General features: G+C 34.0%; 1 protein-coding gene across 1 annotated transcript in view; it reads left to right on the top strand.

Moving 5' to 3' along the window:
- Positions 1 to 345: 345 nt before the first annotated feature.
- LOC113094812 (protein ELFN1-like) overlaps positions 346 to 19,314 on the top strand; it is a 67,108-nt gene continuing 48,139 nt past the window's right edge. The window contains exon 1 of the mRNA XM_026260474.1: positions 346 to 671. The gene's annotated coding sequence lies outside the window, so the exon portion shown is untranslated. The remainder of the gene's footprint in view (positions 672 to 19,314) is intronic.

The raw sequence follows: 19,314 nt of genomic DNA on the forward strand, positions 1-19,314 counted from the left end.
TGTGCTATCAGGGGGAAATGTTCTGATGAGTTGTTTAGTAACAACAGCCAGTCATAAACAAAACAATACTCTGTAAAAATTCATGCACTTTATACAGTCAGAAACTGTTTCAACATCTGAGGCATGCAGTGAAATAAACCAAAAATCATAGGGTGGGGCAAAATATAGGGTGGAACAATTTTTATACATCAAGAATTGGATTTTGAAAAAATGGAAATAATAACAACCTGTCAATCAACTCCACCTAACCCCATAGACAACTCCCTGTAGGCTATGTGTGTGTGTGTGTGTGTGTGCGTGTGTGTGTGTGCGCGCGCGCGCCTGACAGTATCTGACTAGTTGCTGCTCAGTCCACCGCTTGGTGGTGAGAAGTATAGGCACTCTGGCTCTGAGAAGTATAGGGACTCTGGCTCAAAGCGGGATAAACACGGGACGAAGGTGGAAAAAATACGAACTCTCCATCAGGCTTTAGACTCGTATTAATCACCGAGTGCTCCTTCGGACCAGGAGATTTGTAGCTGCCGCAGTGGCTTGGTTCAGCAGCGGGCATTTGCTGCTTGATGCCCGGACGCGTCCGCAGTGCTGGATTTTGCAGTTCTGAAGTAAATGAGATCTATAGACCAACACTCTCTCATCATAATATCCTGACAGGAGGCTTGTCATCTTAAAAGGTAAGGCTTCAGGCTTAATTAAATAAGAGGCGATGAACATGCTCTCTAGTCTGCAGTCAACTCTATGTGTCAATAGCGCGATGGTCTTTTGTATCGATATCCACTCATCGATTACACATCTGCTTCATTGGAATCGGCGCATCAGTCAGGTAGCGCGCAAAGGTCTGTGTTTCCATGTTCTGTGGAACACATTTCGGCTCTCTACCTCTGCCAAGGCCGTCTGGCATGAGGAAATTAGTATTCAGAGTTGGACTACTCCTTTTCGACTGCTTCCGAACCAAGTGAGACCACTGAGCCTATCCATACCTCGAGGTCTTATGCGATACGAATGAGATTTTATGCAAACGACAAATGTAGGACACGGAATGAATGGAATGAAAGTAAAAGCTGTTGTTCAGTAAAGGGGCCGTTCAGACTGGACGCGTTCACACGTTCAAAAACGCCAAGACGGAGTGCAACGAAAGGGAACGGATCGCAGGTGTTTAGAAGTTGACCGGGTTTTTTTTATGGAGCCTGGCCGTGAGACGCGACGACCAAAGATGTTCGTCTGACGCATATATATATGTGTGTGTGAATTACATTAAATATTCCGTGAACATAGTTTTTTTTTTTTTTTTTTTTTTTTTTTTTTTTTAGTCCCTAATACTAATATTAATTCGCGCATTGTATAATTAACACCCTGTGTAAATCAACAATTACAAATAGCACAGATTGAACTCAAGAACTCGTAGGCTATAGGAACGTTCCTCATGAAAGACAATGTAACAAACTGTTCAAATGAGGGATATCAATACACAGCGAGCATTGCTTTTCAGAACGCTGGACAGAGCTCGTGTTGCTTGGTGTATCAAGTCTGCCCCATGATTTACTGAACGTGGTCTGGATCACTTAAAAATCTGACATGGAATCAAACTCGTTTGGGCATGTATGCAAAAACAAACAAACAAACAAAAAATTATTCGAGATTGATTGGAGGCACTTTGTTTCGTGTGATTCACTTTCCAATGGAGGCACTGGCGCCTGAACAACTGAACCCTATTCAGCCTAATTTTGAGCAATACAAGTGCCATTAGTTTTAATGAGATACACATTGGGTTCATTAATCATCAATAAAACATATTGTTACCTTCATCCAGATCATTGCTTCTTCAGATGTCCAGTTGTTCATTTCATGGAGTCATGGTGGCCATATTTAATTTTTTGTTGTTGTTGTCTATGCAGAAAAGTCTAAGATTGTGTGAAGACATTTGAACCACTGAACGCATGTCTGCGCATATATATGGTTTCTGTGATACTACCTTTACTCATTATGATAATTTGTTCACATATATGATTTGTCCAGAAGCAGACAGCTTTATTCAGTATCAAGCATATGTCAAATTTTCCTTCAATCCAATGAAAAAAAAATATTTCCCTCATGTACTTTATAGTACTTATCTTGCCTATTCTCATTAGATTCAGAAGGCTGTCCTACTTGCATTCATGAGAGATTATTTTTGGGAGAAGGTCTTAAACTAGTAGCCTGATTGTCTGACAATACACATTCTCTTTGATGGTCAGAAGAACAGCAAAATGGTAGGCTTAGTTTAGCTTCTAGAAAGTTTGAACTTGCAGCATAATGATGATTAGGAGTGTTTGTATGCCATCACATGACTGGTCACTGTAGTCCAAAGCAGAGATCTATTTTGGCTTAACATAAAAGTAAAACATTTTGTAAAAGGAAAATTTAAAGCAGTACTTCACTCAGAAATGAAAATTCTGTCATCATTGACTCACCTTCATGTAGCCTAATTCCAAACCTGTTCATATTTATTTTTTTCTACTGAACACAAGATATTAAAATAATTATTATACCCATCGGTTTCCATCATTTTTTATTTTATTTCTGCACATACTACTAGGCACTTCAGATCAAAGCCTCAGCGGTCTAGCAGCGCTCAGCAATGTCGAAATGACTGAGATGACCAATCAAAGTAGGCGAGGTTTACTGTTCAAAAGTGAGCGATGCAAATGCAAATCATTTAATATTAGTCAACGTTTAACGATACGTTTTACGGTAGAAATGTTAAACGACCGACAGATATATCTAGTGATGCAAACTACTTGTTTTTTTTTTCTCTCAAAATGACTATTTTGAGACGGAGAGAGAGGGAGAGAGAGAGATATGGAAATCGTTTGTGTATTTCTTTACAAACAACGAAGCTGAGTTTAGTTACTTAAAAAAACAGCGATTTTACCCCCCATTAATGCTGAGAAATAATGTAGCGGTTCGGTATCAATTAAAAAAAGTTACGTGCCAGCGCTGACAACAAGTTTATGAGCTTCTTAATGTTACTTTTTGCACAACATGACCTCAAATCTCTGTATGCGAGTGTGTGTGTGTGCGCGCGCATCAATTACAGCAGCGCAATACTATTAAAGGTGATTGAACTGAACGGTTTTAATGCATCGGTCTTGTCACACACACGCACATACATACAGTACATACAGTGGTGTTAGGTATGGTCACACTGTATATCTGTTATTCAAGAAACCTTTGTTTAAAAAGTTTATTATTTATAAAAAAATCACCAGAAATCAAATAGGCCTATTGTATAATTTAAAAATGTGCACTAGGCTATATAAATACAGAATGCCTTAAAAAGTTTCCAACGTTCTTTAAAATATTTTCTTTTGTGTTCAAAAAAGGCATACAGTTTTTATAATGACATGAAGGTGAGTAAATAATGCATTTTCCCTTTTTTTTGGGGGGGATATTTCGCCCAAAAAATGAAAATCATAATTTACTCACTTCGTTCCAGCTAATATGCATTTCTTTCTACTTTGGAACAGAGAGCTGGGTTTCAATGTGTATAAAAAAAATAAAAAAAAATCCTTCTCCACGGATGAGTAAATTACATAATTTTTATTTTCAGGTGAATTGTCCTTTTAAGAAAGAATTTGGAGATTAATCATTTGGAAATTTTGTACGTTTGGAATTGAAAGAACAGAAAATGGACATGGAATTTCCAGCCTACACTGGGTAGTGAAATATCATCCGGAATCCCAATATCCCAATTATCCATTCTTAAAAAATAACTGTCCCAAATGTTTTTGCAATGATAGACAGTTTTCCTTTATAAAGAAACTTTTGTGCAACGGAAAGGTCCATAGAATGTTTAAGATTCTTCACAGAACCATATTTGCCAATAAAGAACCTTTTTATTTAAGAGTGACACTGTACATTAAACATCAAATATATTCTTATATCAGTGACTGTCTCACATCACACAGCATTTTTGCATTCAGCATTGACAAAACATTTCCTGTCATTGGAAACTTGTCTGATCATGCTTAGTTAGGACATGTGCCAGGTGAGATGGTGAACCATCATATCATCTGCCATTAGAAATATTCAGTCTCAACAGTGCCACCTGCAGCACGATTAAACTCCCATCCTATCCAAATGGGATTAGAGCCTTTAAAAAGGCAAGGCAGCCTGCTATCTGAGATGTAGTGTTGCCATGGTTGCCTTGACTTTGATCAACGTTGTGGTGTGTGACACTGAACGCGTGCTCATTACGGGCTCTGCGCATCAAACAGCACCTTGCATCTCGCTATAGGCTCTGAGCTCATAAAAGAGTGTAGTGTATGTTAGAGTCACATTCAGATTGTGATGACAGACGCAATATGTAATCAAGGAGTTATTGCTCAGCGTCGGCGTGGCCCTCACTCATCATACATACTGATAACAGAAATCAAACCTCTCTTGTCAATCTCCAGGCAACTGGGTATTGACCTAGCCTATTACACCGCAAGGTATCAACAGCTGTGGTGTATTCATTGTACAGCCTTGACATTATGACCTCTTATGTCTCACTACGTATTGGGTCAATATCTCCTGACATTTCCTTGGATTAATGCGCAACAAATCAACAGAGAACACAGCTCTGCCACACTCACGCCACACTTGCACAGGCCGAGGACACAAGCTTGGGGAAAGCGATTAATACTGTGTTCACCTTTTGACCTACTTACATAGTTTTGAATATTTTTCTGCATGTAAATTGGCTGTAAGTGAAAAAAAAAGAAATCTGTTGAAATTTAACAGAGATATGACTAAAAATTAAGTGGTTTTCTAAGAAAAAAGGTCAGATTTTTTTTTTACATATAATGGCTTTGTTAAGATCTCGGTCAAACAGGAACATGACAAGGGTACACTTTCGATCTAGGTTCATTGGAGAAACATGTCTGTGGAGACATTTCTGCAAAATGACATTACGTTGCTTCTTGCATGTTTTGCAACACATTCCACATAAAGTAATCACATTCAGCCTGCAAGAAAAAAAGTTGCTGTTTTAATGCCACTGGGGTTCATTTCAGTTGCAATGGTATAAGTATGCTTTTGGAAGGAAGATTGTTTTGCCAATGAGCCTAGGTTGATAAAAAGCAACAACAAATTGCTGAGATTTTTCTAACTTACCGAAGTATTTTTTTTTTTCAAGTTTTTTTTACATACTCACCCTTATGTTTTTGCAGTGTGACAAAAATGTACTGTATACTTTCCAATTACTTTCCTAAATATTCTGATTTTTCTAAAAATCTGTCAAAATTCTGTAAAATTGGCACAGAAAACATTGACAAATTCTGTTAAATCTCAAAACAGACAATATTTTAAGTTGTCAAGAGTTCTACAAACAAACAAACAAACCAATACTTTGTGTGCTTTGCAAAAACAACATTTAGTACAGTTACTGTGGAATGCAAGCATACTTTTTGCCAGCTACCTGCTGAAGTTCATCAGACAAACCCTGATCTCCTGGGTCAAGCTGTGTAGTTTTAAAATGTCACAGCATGTATTCTGAGTCATCTCATACCACTCTATTCTCTCTATGTTCTTTTGACTGCTTATATTGTTGGATAAAGAGCACAGATGTTTGCTACTAGGACCATGTGATTTGTGTCACCTGTGAAGTCAATGATGAAGTATGATCTCATTAAGGTTGTCACGGTGTTGGATGCAGTCCATTCTCTTCCTTCACCTTGAGGTCCAATTCACATGCTAACAATGATGTCTCTACCGCTCTCCATGAGGGTTTTTTCAAAGTCATAACGGATAACATACAGAGAAGATGGAGTGTCCGAAAGTCATCCATTAATCAGACAAACCTGTCAGTCAGACCCCCAAGGTTTCGCAGAAGCCAGTGGGAATCCACATGCGCTCAGCTTTGATGTCAATAAGATGCTTTTTTCTGAGTTCCTCTTTAATGATGAAAGCATGTATACTTGTCAAGGCCAGGGCTTTCAGGTTCCTTTGTCTGTTTCCTCTCTTTGTTCTTACTTCCGCACGTCTTAAGCCTGTTTTTTTTTGTTTCTGCACCAGTTCTTTAACCCAGGAGATCTGCCACTGAGTGTCTAATTGAGGATCTTTCAGCCCCAGCTTTGGCCAATTAAAGCTTGTGCAGTTAGTGCAGAAATGCAGTGGGGCAAATCTGCGTAAAATGAATGCCTCTTATTCTTAATCCTGTCATTAGTTGAGATCTTTTCTTCACCTTTGGGTTTTTAACAACCTAGGGCATAGAACATCTTCACCCGGCCTACCAGCATTTACCACACATTCCCTCCAGCGCGCCCACAATGCTGCCTCTCCACTTGTTTTTAACCTACGGAATTTCTGTCATGAATTTAATTAACGACAATGTTATACAGTGTTGCCAATGGCCTGCCCACTTTAGTATTTCATTTTTCACATGATTAGATCTTTGTGTTTCTCAAGGTTTGAGGCCTAGAATAGAGCGGCTTGTTTTTTTAAGCTGCATGTCCTTGTAATTGTCATTAAAGGGACAGTTCACCCCCCAAAAAAACTTCTTTCATCATGAACTCACCCTCATGTTGTTCTGAGCATGATATTTCGAAAGTTTGGAAACTAACTTCACAAAAGTAAGAAAATGATACAGGTTTGACATGAGGGTGAGTAAATGCCAGTTTACACTTAGTACACAAAAACTCATTAAAACATTTGAAAGATATGAGTTGTGAAAATTACGTGATCTAAGCCCTTCAGGCAGTACATGCCATTGTAAAGACTGAAAGTCTATTCCTTACAACCTATTTTTATCCATGTAAAATTCAGTATGGCATAAGGTTTATAAAAATAACTATAACAATAAAGTAAATCGAGTTTAGGTAATTTAAACCATTTGAGGAAACTGAGTGCCTTAAGTGGAATAAACTCATAGTTCTCATAAATACTGTTTTTAACCTTAAAATGTCGACAAAAAACAAAAACTGAATATTTCTTAATATTAAATGAAACTATAAATCCACTCAAATACTTTGTGTAGCTGAAGCCTTACTAAATTAATAGCCTAAATAAACGTTATTCTCAAGTTCTTTAAAGTCAGATGAATTCTGATTGGCAGTCAGTGTTTCTATCATTCATCAGCTAGAAAAACGGAAAGCGATTTCAACAGTATTGTTCAATATATAGCTTATACTCGATATAGCTGTTATGTCAATATTGTTTTTATCAGTTAAAAGTCCTTGGTGTGACAACATTTTTGTGAACTTCATAGCAAGGTTCTTGTCATAGCGCATCCTAAATCTAATTAGTGGTGACCTGTTTCCCTTACAAATATTGTATAAATTGTAAATGCAAATGTAAATGTAAAAACTGGATAAAAGGATCTGAATATATAATTAACAATAAACTGAATAAAAAAAAAGAAAAGTTCAGTTTACAGCATGTCAGTTGTTGTATGTCACAGCAACTTTAAAGAAATTAAAAGAGGGGAAAATCATTCCTTCAACCCAGTTGTGTGGACCAGCTTGGAAAATTGGATACACCTGAATGCTTTACGTCTCAAGAGAACTCTGCCCATCTTCTGTGACTTCTCTGACTTTGTACAGCCCCTCTAACTCCAGAAAGAAAAGTGGTAGTTTTCTAACCTAAAATAGCTCAGTGGTTTATATGTTTTTGTTGTATTGCCAGTTTAAAAAGTATTAAGCACAGAAGCTTCAATAAAGTTGTTTTATGAGGGTTTAGGTTATGGCCGAAGATTAGCAGGTTGCATATTAAAAGTTTGCTGAGGTAAACAGGAAATTTTGAAAGAAAGGTTACTGCGTTGCTCTTGGCACAAGCTGGTATGTTTTCAGGCCAACTGTCCCTGCCACCAATCAAGCTTTAATCATTATAAAATAAAATTATAAAAAGCTGGAGACAGATCAGCAGGAAGTTGCAAGATCTGCTACGACCCGCACATCAAGACCATGGCCTGTTAAGCACAGATAAGACTGAATCACTCAGCAAACTTCCTCTAGTAGCGCTCTGCCATCAGTGTTTTGTTTCCTTTGAACACTGCAATTTAATAGAGTAAAGATGGGGCTTTGAGTGCTGAGATTATATCACCCAGAAAACACACAAACTATGACTGTGACTAATAGCAATTTTCACATTGGCATGTATGAGAGACCAGCAAACAACGTTGTACTCTAATTGGTTGAAAGTTTACTGTCTCCGAACCTATTTGGGAAGCATTTTCTCATTCTCATGGCAGAGATCTGTGAGTTGAGGCTGTTTTTCGATTGTTGTTTGTAATGTCTAGGATGAGGAAAATGAGAAATCATTATAAATTTCTAAAACATGTTTTGTATTCATGTTTGATACATTTTGAAAAAAATATATAAATAAATTAAATACATATAAATTATATAAATATAATAATAACATATTAATAATAACAAGATGGTAGATAAAAAAGTACTAAAATATTTTCCTTACACATGAATGAACCCGAACTATCCTAAACCTAGCTATATGAAAAAAAACATCGTTCAAATATTTTTTTAAACAATAATAACTATTATGAAACTTAAAAATATATATATTTATATATTTTTTAAATATATTTAACACAGATTTTAAGCCTTTTAGTTAATTTTTTTATACATTTGTAATAGCCTCACAAAAATATCAAAATGAATTGGAAACATATTCATCTAAAAAATTTGAGTTATTGTCTTTTTCAAATATTCAATCTGTAAAAAAAAAAAAAATACTTTAAGTACTCACAATAGACCAGATGCTGCAACTTTTGTTTCTAAACAATAGTACACTGTCATATCTTAATTTTTTAGTCTTTGATGACCTTTGTAAACAGCTTTATAATATTTCCAAAACCTTCCAGTAATGACTTAATGAAAATCTGAGTAACTTTGATTTCATTTACCTCATGAAAATGAACCATCAGTGACCTCAATCATTTACTTTTTCTTTGCTTTTTTTGTATGTTTCACAGCATGAGGTTGGAGAGGTGTGTCTTAGCCTCCGGCGCCGGCTAATTAAAAAATTAATGTGGAAATGACTCATCATGCTCAGAGAGGATAGTCTCATGAGTCTCATTTCTCTCCTTTGTCTTATTCAGGGCAATAATAATAACCAATAGGAAAATAAGTGATGTAATGCTTTAAGTGGAACATGTTTGGATTGTGCTATTTTCTAAGAAACTTACTGTAAAGTAAAACAATAGCACTTAAAGCTCTGACATCAGTTAATAGACATTATTAAGAGACTTCAGGAAAAGTGTTTTACTTTTCAGTGAGAAATGTGATATTTTTAAGTTCTGAAAGTTAAATAAAAATTTTGTTAAAAATGCTTTTATAAATTAAATTACTTTGTGTAATGCAAAAATATGCTGTTCACAAAATGTCCCACTGTAAAATCGAATATATATATATATATATATATATATATATATATATATATATATATATATATATACAACATAAAGTGTGACAGAATAAATCACAAATTCAAATCTTGCTGACAACTGACAACTTTGTTAATAAATATTAATACTGCATCTGGTTGGAGCTGTGGCATGGGATGCATTGCTCTATAAAGAGCAGCTCAGTGAGACATGCGATTGAGTCTGACCTGGGTCATCATGTCCTGATCCCATTCTCTCTCTCTCCTCCTTCCTCCATCTTCCTCTCAGTTCTCCACTGACCTATTTGATCAAAGCAAAAATGCCAATGCATTTTTTTTTATCTGTTTGAATCTAAAGAGCAGTTGTGCAAATTAAGTCTACTTTTAAAGAAGCATGCAGGGTCAAAGATGAGATGTCCCACTTTGGAGTCTACATTAAATTGGCAAAAGTGATTTTATATACATAAAAAAACATATTAATATTGCCAATAAAGTGTTTACTTTAATGTTTCAAATAACTTGTGAAAATAAGATGTCAACGTATGGGTAATAATATAATAAAAAATAATCGTCATTCAGCGTAACAGATATACTTATGTAAATATTAAACGACATATTCTGACCTGTACTTTTTAAAATATCTAAAATAAAAAGTTATCATACTCATTTTATTTTTTTTATGAATAAAAACTTCTTGATGAAAAATGGTTAAAACCTTGTGGTTTAAAAGATAGTGTTAAAGATTTAAAATTACAATTAATTTGTTTTTGGCGACAACTTAATTAGCTGGTAATTGTCACACATTTCATTTCACACATGGCAGTCAAAACGGTGTCGTTAATTTATACTATACAATATTCCAATAACAAAAAAATATCTTTCATGTTGCACCTTAACTTCAGACAGATCTACTGTACATCATGTATTTCATGAAGTACATTGTTGAAAATAATACAGAATGTTATTGAGACAAAATGTTTTGATGATTTCAGTTTCCCCTTTCAAGTAAATGAGCTATACTTTTGCAATTGTACAAGTATAGAAAGTCTTTGTTTGGCGATGGTTGCATCACACTTTTCATCTTTAGATCCTGTTAAAATAGAAAGAAGAATGGTTGGTTCACAGTACAAGTACTACAAAAGGACTCATTTCAGTCTGCAAGTTCTTCTGTTATGATAATCTTCACAAACACAAGGCCAAATTAACATCAGAGTGGCTTGAGAACAAAAAGTTAGAATGAAAGAATGTGTTATAATGTTTTACTCAAAGCTGTGATCTCAGTAAAATTTATAATCTGTGGCACTATTTGAAAACTACGCTGCTTCCTGCCCCAGAAGACCAAACAATATTAATACAGCATAAAAATAGGATATGCAAAAAGCCGTTTTAAATGATAAAAAAGAAATTCTATTCAAAATGAAGACTTTTGGTTAAACGTAACTTTTAAAGGCTTACATGGACAAGATTGCAGATGCCACTTGATTTGATATTGTGTTACCTTTTTAGTAATATCTATTCATGAGCACTGAATATGAATTCAAACTATTTTTCTTAATGTCGTTGTCTTACATATATATATATATATATTAAAATAACACATTTTCAGTTTTAACTTTGAGTACCTTTCATTATTTTATTTTTTCTGCTGCTATTTAATTAAAACTACAAAAGGTAATTTTGACTTCTTATTTCAAAATTCTGACTTTTTTCTTGCAACCCTAAGAAAAAAGTCTAAATTGCAAAATATAAACTGATAATTGAGAGACATAAACTCAATTCTGAGAAAAAAAGCCTTATAACTGTAACTATAACTTGCAAGTTTATATCTTACAGTTTGGAGTTTTCGTCTCAGAATTGTTTAAAAAGTTTTCATAATTTCAAAATTCAAAGTTTATATCTTGCAGTTCTGAGTTTATTTCACACAATTCTGACTTCTTTTTTTTTTTTGGAGAAAAAAAAAATTGAGAGATAAAAGTCACAATTACCTTTCATATTTCTTTGTTCCCGTGGAGGAAAACAGCTTCCATTTTGCTAAATTGGCTTAATACTTTGTCAAGAAACACTTTAGTGTGAATCTCTTTAAACTCCCAACATCTCCAGCTTTCACATTTCATTCCCACTGTGTGATTTGTTATGATGTCAATACCTTTTCTGTAGATATTATTTTTGCCATTATTCTCTCCTCCTACGTAAGAAATTGGCATAAAAACCTACATTAAATGCTTATTGATGTACACTTTCACAGTCTAGAGGATGTGGAGCCATCACTAGACCACATCTGAGTGTGTGTGTAAACAAAACAAACAAAAAATATATATATATATATATATTTATATATATATATATATATATATATATATATATATATATATACATATATATATATATATATATATATATATATATATATATATATATATATATATATATATATATATATATATACACACACACTAGTATCTCTTAGACAGTTAGAGCAGGTAAATTTAATTAAGATAAATGCAGGCTTTGTATAGTGGCAGATATTTCTCCTGTGGGCATAGAGAAAGGGAGCAAGTTCGTGACTGAGAGAGAGTTTGCTTTTCAAAGACGCATCTGGGAAAACTCAGAAAAGGATTGGCAAGGACACAAGTTTTGATGCAATTACTGTATATGTGCGTGCACAGTGAAACTCATAAGCCAATAATGAAACCATTACTGAAGTGTTCAGTTACATATAACAATGGAGACACCATTAGTGTTTTGTATCAAGTTTGCTTTAATGTTTTCTGACAGCCACATAACTGATCATTACTGTAACTGACAGTATTTGCTTTCAATAGACGAAAGTTTGCCATCTCAGACTGTATAGGTGTTTAAATGTGTGAATCTGTCTTCATTTCACCAAATATAATTACTGTGAATATAATATTTCTCCCAATGACCATAGCTATCATTCTTGAACTTTTACACTAGGAACTTTAGTTGTATGATATATGTAAAGTACAAAAGTTTGGGTTCTCTAAAATAGTTTTATGTTTTTGAAAAGGTTTTTTTTTTTTTTTATGCTCACTAAGGCTGGTTGATCATATGGCTTATTTTAACATAATAGCAGAACAATTGTGAAATATTGTTTTAATTTAAAATAGCTGTTTTCTATTTAAATATATATTAAAAAGTAATTTATTTCAGTGGTGGTAAACTGAATTTTCAGCATCATTATATATATATATATATATATATATATATATATATATATATATATATATATATATATATATATATATATAATATTGTAACATTATGTTTTTACACTTTTAATAAATGTAATGTATCCTTGCTGAAGGAAAAGAAGAAACCTTTCTGACCCCAAACGTTTGAAGCCATGTGTATTAGTGAAATGCTGATTATATGTCCAAGCAGAAAAGATGAGCTAATTTTGCTGCCGCAAAACTGATTCTGAGCATAAGCTACAAAGTGGATTTTAGTGTTTTAAATAAAACATGTTAAAGAGTATAAATGCCTTCAAGGGAAATACAGAAAGAGAAGGCAATGATTTCTCTTTCAAATAATATTTTTCTAAATAGAAAGCCAAGATATGTTACTTTCAAGCAGAAGGAATGCAGAACACTTAACTATTTCTTTATTTCTTTATTTTACAAAAGAGATTCCAGATACCTTTTTATTTTTGTTATTAAAGATAGGAACAAAGAAGCAAATTACAAAAACAATAATACAAATGAAATAATATTTTTTTTTCAGCTACAGTAGGTTTATTTACCATACAAAATACTTTAGAAAATCAATAATCAAGTGTATAACTAAAACGCTGCAAAGAATGAGAATCAATTAACTGATTCTTATTAAAAATCAAAGAGTTCAGTCAAGAGCAGAGAGTGATTTTCTTGTTGTTTTTTTGTTTTTTTTGTTGTTGTTTGATTAATATTAATGAAAAAGGCAGCAGCAGGTAAATTAAGCTGCTGTCCCTTTAAGACCAACTGCACTGAATTCGCAATCGCATGCTGTCTGAGAGAGGTGCTTTCTGTGTGCGCTTTAGCTGTGTGTCAGTCCCATTCTTTATTTTATCATTCATGCATGTTTCTTTATCACTCTTAGGTGCATATAACTTTTAAGTAGCACTGTTTCTATGTTTTATTTACTTTGCTTATACAAATACAAGCCACTTTTAAGCTCAGGTACGACAGATATAGCTCCTTAAAGACAATGGCACATTTTCTCATTGTGCAGTGTATAACATAAATTCTAAAGAAATGAAACAGGGCAAAGAAACTGCAAAGTCCACTTGGCTCAAATATACACTTTAAAAACATGATTACAATTAAAGTTCAGAGTATCTATAACTGGTTTATCATTTACAAATAGAAAAGACCCCCCCCCCCCCCCAACAAAATGTGATTTATTTAAAGGAGGTTTTTTTTTTCTCCCCCCATAGGTGCATATGAAAAAAATTCAGCCTTAGCACATAATCAAAAAGGTAATTTTTGGTGCAAATGTAGACTAGCTTTTCTGATAGTCAGATAAATAATGTTTTTATTGAAAATACTTCACACAGAAACAGAGTTTCGATTTTGTCTGGGCATTCCTGTGCTGCCTTTCCTTCTGTTTCCTAAATAGAAATAAAAGCTGATAATACCATTCATTTTGTATCTGTCTCTGATTATCAACCCCCTCCATTCATTATTAAAGGCATGAAAACTTATAGTTAACTTGCAGGGAAACAAGGTCTCCTGTTGCCATAGAAACTAACTGCATCGGAAAACTTTAGAGGGCGTGAAGCGTTCGGGTTATTGTGTGTGTGTGTGTGTGTGTGTGTGTCTATGATGGTGGAAAATAAAAAGATAGGGCAATAAAGAGGGAGAGAGAGGGAGATAAACCCCTGGGAGATAGTGCTGATTAAGTTTTTCCCTTTAGTATGTGTGAGTATGTGCTGGCATGTGCATGTGTGAGCGGAAGGTCTTGCCTTTAAGAATTTTTTTTTTGGTCCTTTTGTAAGAATTCTGCTTTTCATAAGTTTAACTAAAATAAAAATAAATTAAAATAAAAATCTAAAACTAATAAAAATGTCAAAAGCTTATAAAAAATTACTAAAACTGAAATTAAAATGAAAAAAAAAAAAGTAATTCAAAATAATAATTTAAAATAAAATTATTTTTATACAAAAAAAGACAAATACGTGGCTCAAGATGTGGCTCTTCTGCATCCATTAATTCTCTTTTTTGGGTGAAAATTTTTTTTGATAGAAATTTTAAGATATAAGATATAAATTTGACTATTGCTGACATCCAGTTACACTTTTAGTACAGTATAAAATGAATGGGTAGCTGATAATTTGGTTTTAGCAGAATTTAGTGAGAAAGGTTTGAGTTCTTACTGAAATCCCTCACCTTTGATTGCAGGCTTGGCAAACCTGAGGTGATACCTGTGAGATTCCTGGGGGGAATCACTTGTCTAGTGATTTTTAATGACATTTAGTTTGAACCTTTTTTTAAACCTGGCATGCCGGCATTCTAAAAATGCAGTGTTAAAAGAAGTTCAGCTTTTAAAGCACATCTCTCCATTTCCACTGGCCATGTCTCACATATTTTTTTAAGTAAAAATGCATTGTGAATGACCCCTTAGAGAGAAGTGAGTAAATGATTTTTATGTCTGTTTACTCCTTATTCTGTTACACATGTTTTAACCCTTTAACCGTCACCCCCATTTTTGAACATAGAGGTGAAAGTGCACTATCCAAAATTAAATGGTTATAATTCATGAACTAAAACATTTTGCTATTTTATTTTAATTAACCATTTCCATGGTAATGTGATGTCTGATTTAAAATGGCTTTCAAATGGTGAATTTTGAGATTTTAATCTTTCAATTGATATATATACTTCACAAAATCCACTCTTATTTATTATGCAACATTGCAGTGTTTTAAATAAGTGATTTATCCATGCACATATTATTTTAATTTTTATTCTTACCCCCCCTTAATAAAAATATTCCCCTCCCCGTTCAGTGAGATTGCAGCAATAGCAAACAATGCACAAATGATCCACTGATTTCCTGACGGACAATATCAAGTCCTGTCTGACATTTTTTTCTCATTTGAGAAGCCATTTCCGTTGGATGTACATCAGGCAAGAAAAGGTGATTACAACTTCCTTTTTATGTCAACTTAATAACATCACTAGTCTAAACCGTCCGTTTATTACCATGACTAAAGCATCAATCTCTAAATGAGGTGTAAAACTGTGATGACTAAAAGAGGAATTGATATAACTTATAGCATTTGACACTTTAGTGCACAGTCGCATAGAAAAGTAACGACTTTGCAACTTTGCAAAAATTACGATTCTGCAACTTTACTGTCTGGAACAGAGTGGCTGCATCAATTTTTAAGCTGTTGCTTGGATTTCTAGCTTTAAAACTTAATTCCATTCATAGAGTAAGATGTTTTCAAGCTGTTGCTCTGGTTTCTTGCTTTAAGACTTAATTCCATTTATAGAGTAAAATATTTAAAATGACAAAAGTCTATTATCTGACATCGCATGACTCACTCAGACACTTTTATTTCAAAGCCATCCAATAGATTTAATTGACATTTCCTACCAGCGAATAGGTGTGGAGTGCTGTACGGAGTGTGGGTGGTAATCTCCAATCAGATTGTGTACTCGAAGCAGATAGTGTCAGCAGCATCAGGCCATTACAGGATTGCACGGGTGTGTGAAATACTAATGATGTCTTACTGTACAACCTCAAAGTCATTGCTTCGCTGAGAGACAGTGCAATCTTAGTGCAAGACCCATTTTTTTTTTCTTAATGATATGGTTATATTTGCACTCTTTCATCTAGGTACTGAATACTGGCGTTCAGTAGCCCTAATGTTCTCAGAATGGGAATGAGTGCTACAGCAGGCGTGCAATAAACACACATTATGGTGTGCTTGCAACATTACTGTTGCTCATACTATTAGCATTTTGAATAAACATCTAACCCTTCAGGATGCATGTTGAGGAGAAGTGTGCAGTTACTATTCTAAGCAATCAGAAGTATGATTTTCATTTTGTGGATGACATAAAAAAAAGAATCAAATCAAACAAAAATGAAAACTTTCAAATCATACAAAAATGAAAATTTGCTGAAAATGTGCTCATCCGGAGGCCATCCAAGATGTAGATGAGTTTGTTTCCTCACATATTTGGAGAATTTTTACGATACATCACTTGCTCACCAATGGATTCTCTGCAGAGAATGTAGAAGAGTTGATAAATAAAGTCACAATAATCCACACGATTCCAGTCCATCAATGATCATCTTGGGATCAAGAAAGCTACGTTTGTAAGAAACAAATTCACTATAAGGTGTTTTAAACTTTAAACCATCGCTTCTGGCCAAAATACCAATCCATAACCGATAACGCTTGCAGTGAAGGTCCATTCCCTGTTTTCCTTACACATTGAAATAAAAAAAACAGCAATAAAATAAAAACACACATTTGTCAATATCTGTTCTGATGAAGAAACAAACTCATTTTCATCTTGGATGCCTTCAGGGTTTATACATTTTCAGTATAGTTTAGCTGAAGCATTTTTTTTTTCAACACTTAGAACCATCATGTGTTTCTGTTGCATTGAAAAACAGTTGTGCATTGTTATGCAATGATGTTAGCATGTACGTGAATGTTTGGCTAAATAAAAAAATGTTTGATGATTTTATATACCTGGGAGCACAGTGTTACACACAGAAGAGTGAAAGGTACAGTATGTGTGTGCTTGTTTGTTTGTGTGTGTGCATACTGTGGTGCTTCAGGGCATTTTTATGAATACCTCCCCCTTATGAAATGTGATTTACATATTTCCACTGGAGAGAATGTTAATGAGGGCCCAGGCTGTCAGAGCATTTTGTCTGCATTTGGATTTATTCCCGACACAGGATGAATGTGTGTCCAAACATAGTTATCTTTTTTTAAGCAAATGACACGTGAACATTCACATCTTCAGTTTGACAGATTTATTTTGAATGCTTCATTTCAGTTTCTTTTTTATGAGGTCATCAATATTGTAATAAAAAATAATTTCTTAATGAAAGAGTAAAAGTTCCTTGTGGAGACTATTGTTCATGCAACAGCAGGTCAGCTTGGTCTTCCCTTTACCCATATTATGTTAACAACTTCAAAGTAAAGCAAACATTTGACTGTTTCTGTGCAGAATATTCCTCTCCTCTACAAAAAAAACCTACTAAAGCTCTCTCTCAAAAAAAAAAGTAACAAAAAAAAAAGATACAGAAGCTAAATATCACACCTTCCACTCTGCACAAGAGAAATTTATATTTTTTTTAATGTTAAATATCTCAATTTATCCCCGTACAGCCTGATGTATGAAATAATAGTCAGAAAAACAATTTTTTTCTTTAGATGTAACAGTTTGTTGAACATTTAAAAAAAAAAAAAAAAAAAAATAATAATAATAATAATAATATATATATATATATATATATATATATATATATATATATATATATGTATATATAATTAGAGGGGTCATTAGATGCACATTTTCCACAAGCAGATATGATTCGTTGGGGTGTAAAATGTTAATGAAAAGTCTGTAACATAGTTTGTTTAAAGTTTCTCAATGGTAGTGTAAAAATACCTTTTTTACCCTGTCAGAAACAGCTCTTTTCAGAGCAGGCAGTTCCGTAGCATTTTCCTTTAAATGTTAATGAGTTTTACTGACTCCGCCCCTCTCTATAGCCACTTTCAGAGAGACTGTTTACTTTAGCCGCATTCACTGTGAAACTTGCTAATTAGGACATTATTAGGAAAGGAGATTTGCAAAGATTCGCTAAATAAAAACGTATACTAACTTCATCTGTAGGTGAAGCTGGATCACGAATGATTTGCGCAAACATAGACACATTTAGGTAGATCGGGGGCACTTTTCTTTCAGAAACAAACATAATCCATGTGTCTTCAGCGACTCAGATATCGGAAGTAAGTGATTACTGCTATGTTTATTATTACATCCAAGAACAGAACACCTCAATCCCTTAGGAGTCATTCTTGTCTGCGTCTGCTCCAGCGGTGAAATAATGGCGGACTGGTGACCGCTCACTCAGGGAGGGCTGTAAGGTTAAGACACCAGTCCAGTCTGCTGAAATGCCACTGTCAATCAAACTATCGTGGGAGGGGCCTGTTTTGTGATGTCACAAAGACAGGCATCTGAGATCGTCTCGATTTGAGAAATGGGAAAAGATTTTATTAGATAAAAAAACCACTGGGTGAATTTTTATCATTATAGTGTGGTTGTGTACACACACTAAAAACACACATTTCAGTTCAAACGACTTGTAAAAGAGCATGTAGCATCCAATGACCCGTTTAAAAAAAAAAAGTGTACAGGTGTATCTCAATAAATTAGAATGTCATGGAAAAGTTCATTTATTTCAATAATTCAACTCAAATTGTGAAACTTGTGTATTAAATAAATGAAATGCACACAGACTGAAGTAGTTTAGTGACAATGAGACATGCGAGGCTGTTACTTTTACAAAACAGTTTAATAAACAAGAAGACAATGTTGAATAACTTACATTTTAGGCACTGTATGTTTGTTCCACAAAGATCCAAAAGCCACTGCACAGCCGTCAACAAACAGCTGTTATATGTTTCTGAATGATTCGCTGCTTTGAACAGAATGATTCAATGACTCATTTGTAAAGTGAGTTTGGTTCCTCAATTAATCATCGTTTTTAAATTAATCAGTTGAATGAATGAATCTACAAACACGAATAAAATACGTTAATAAAACTAAATATGCCAGATGTGCACAACCAACAGTTAAGTAGAGAGATTTCAATAAAGGGGTTTGAGTTACTAATAATCAAAATTTAACCTGGTAAAAAGTAATCATTTTATATTATCTGTGTTATATTGCACCTGCAATAGCAATGTGAGCTTTTATGAACATA

Source organism: Carassius auratus, chromosome 1 (genome assembly GCF_003368295.1).
Source record: "Carassius auratus strain Wakin chromosome 1, ASM336829v1, whole genome shotgun sequence".
Taxonomy (NCBI): domain Eukaryota; kingdom Metazoa; phylum Chordata; class Actinopteri; order Cypriniformes; family Cyprinidae; genus Carassius; species Carassius auratus.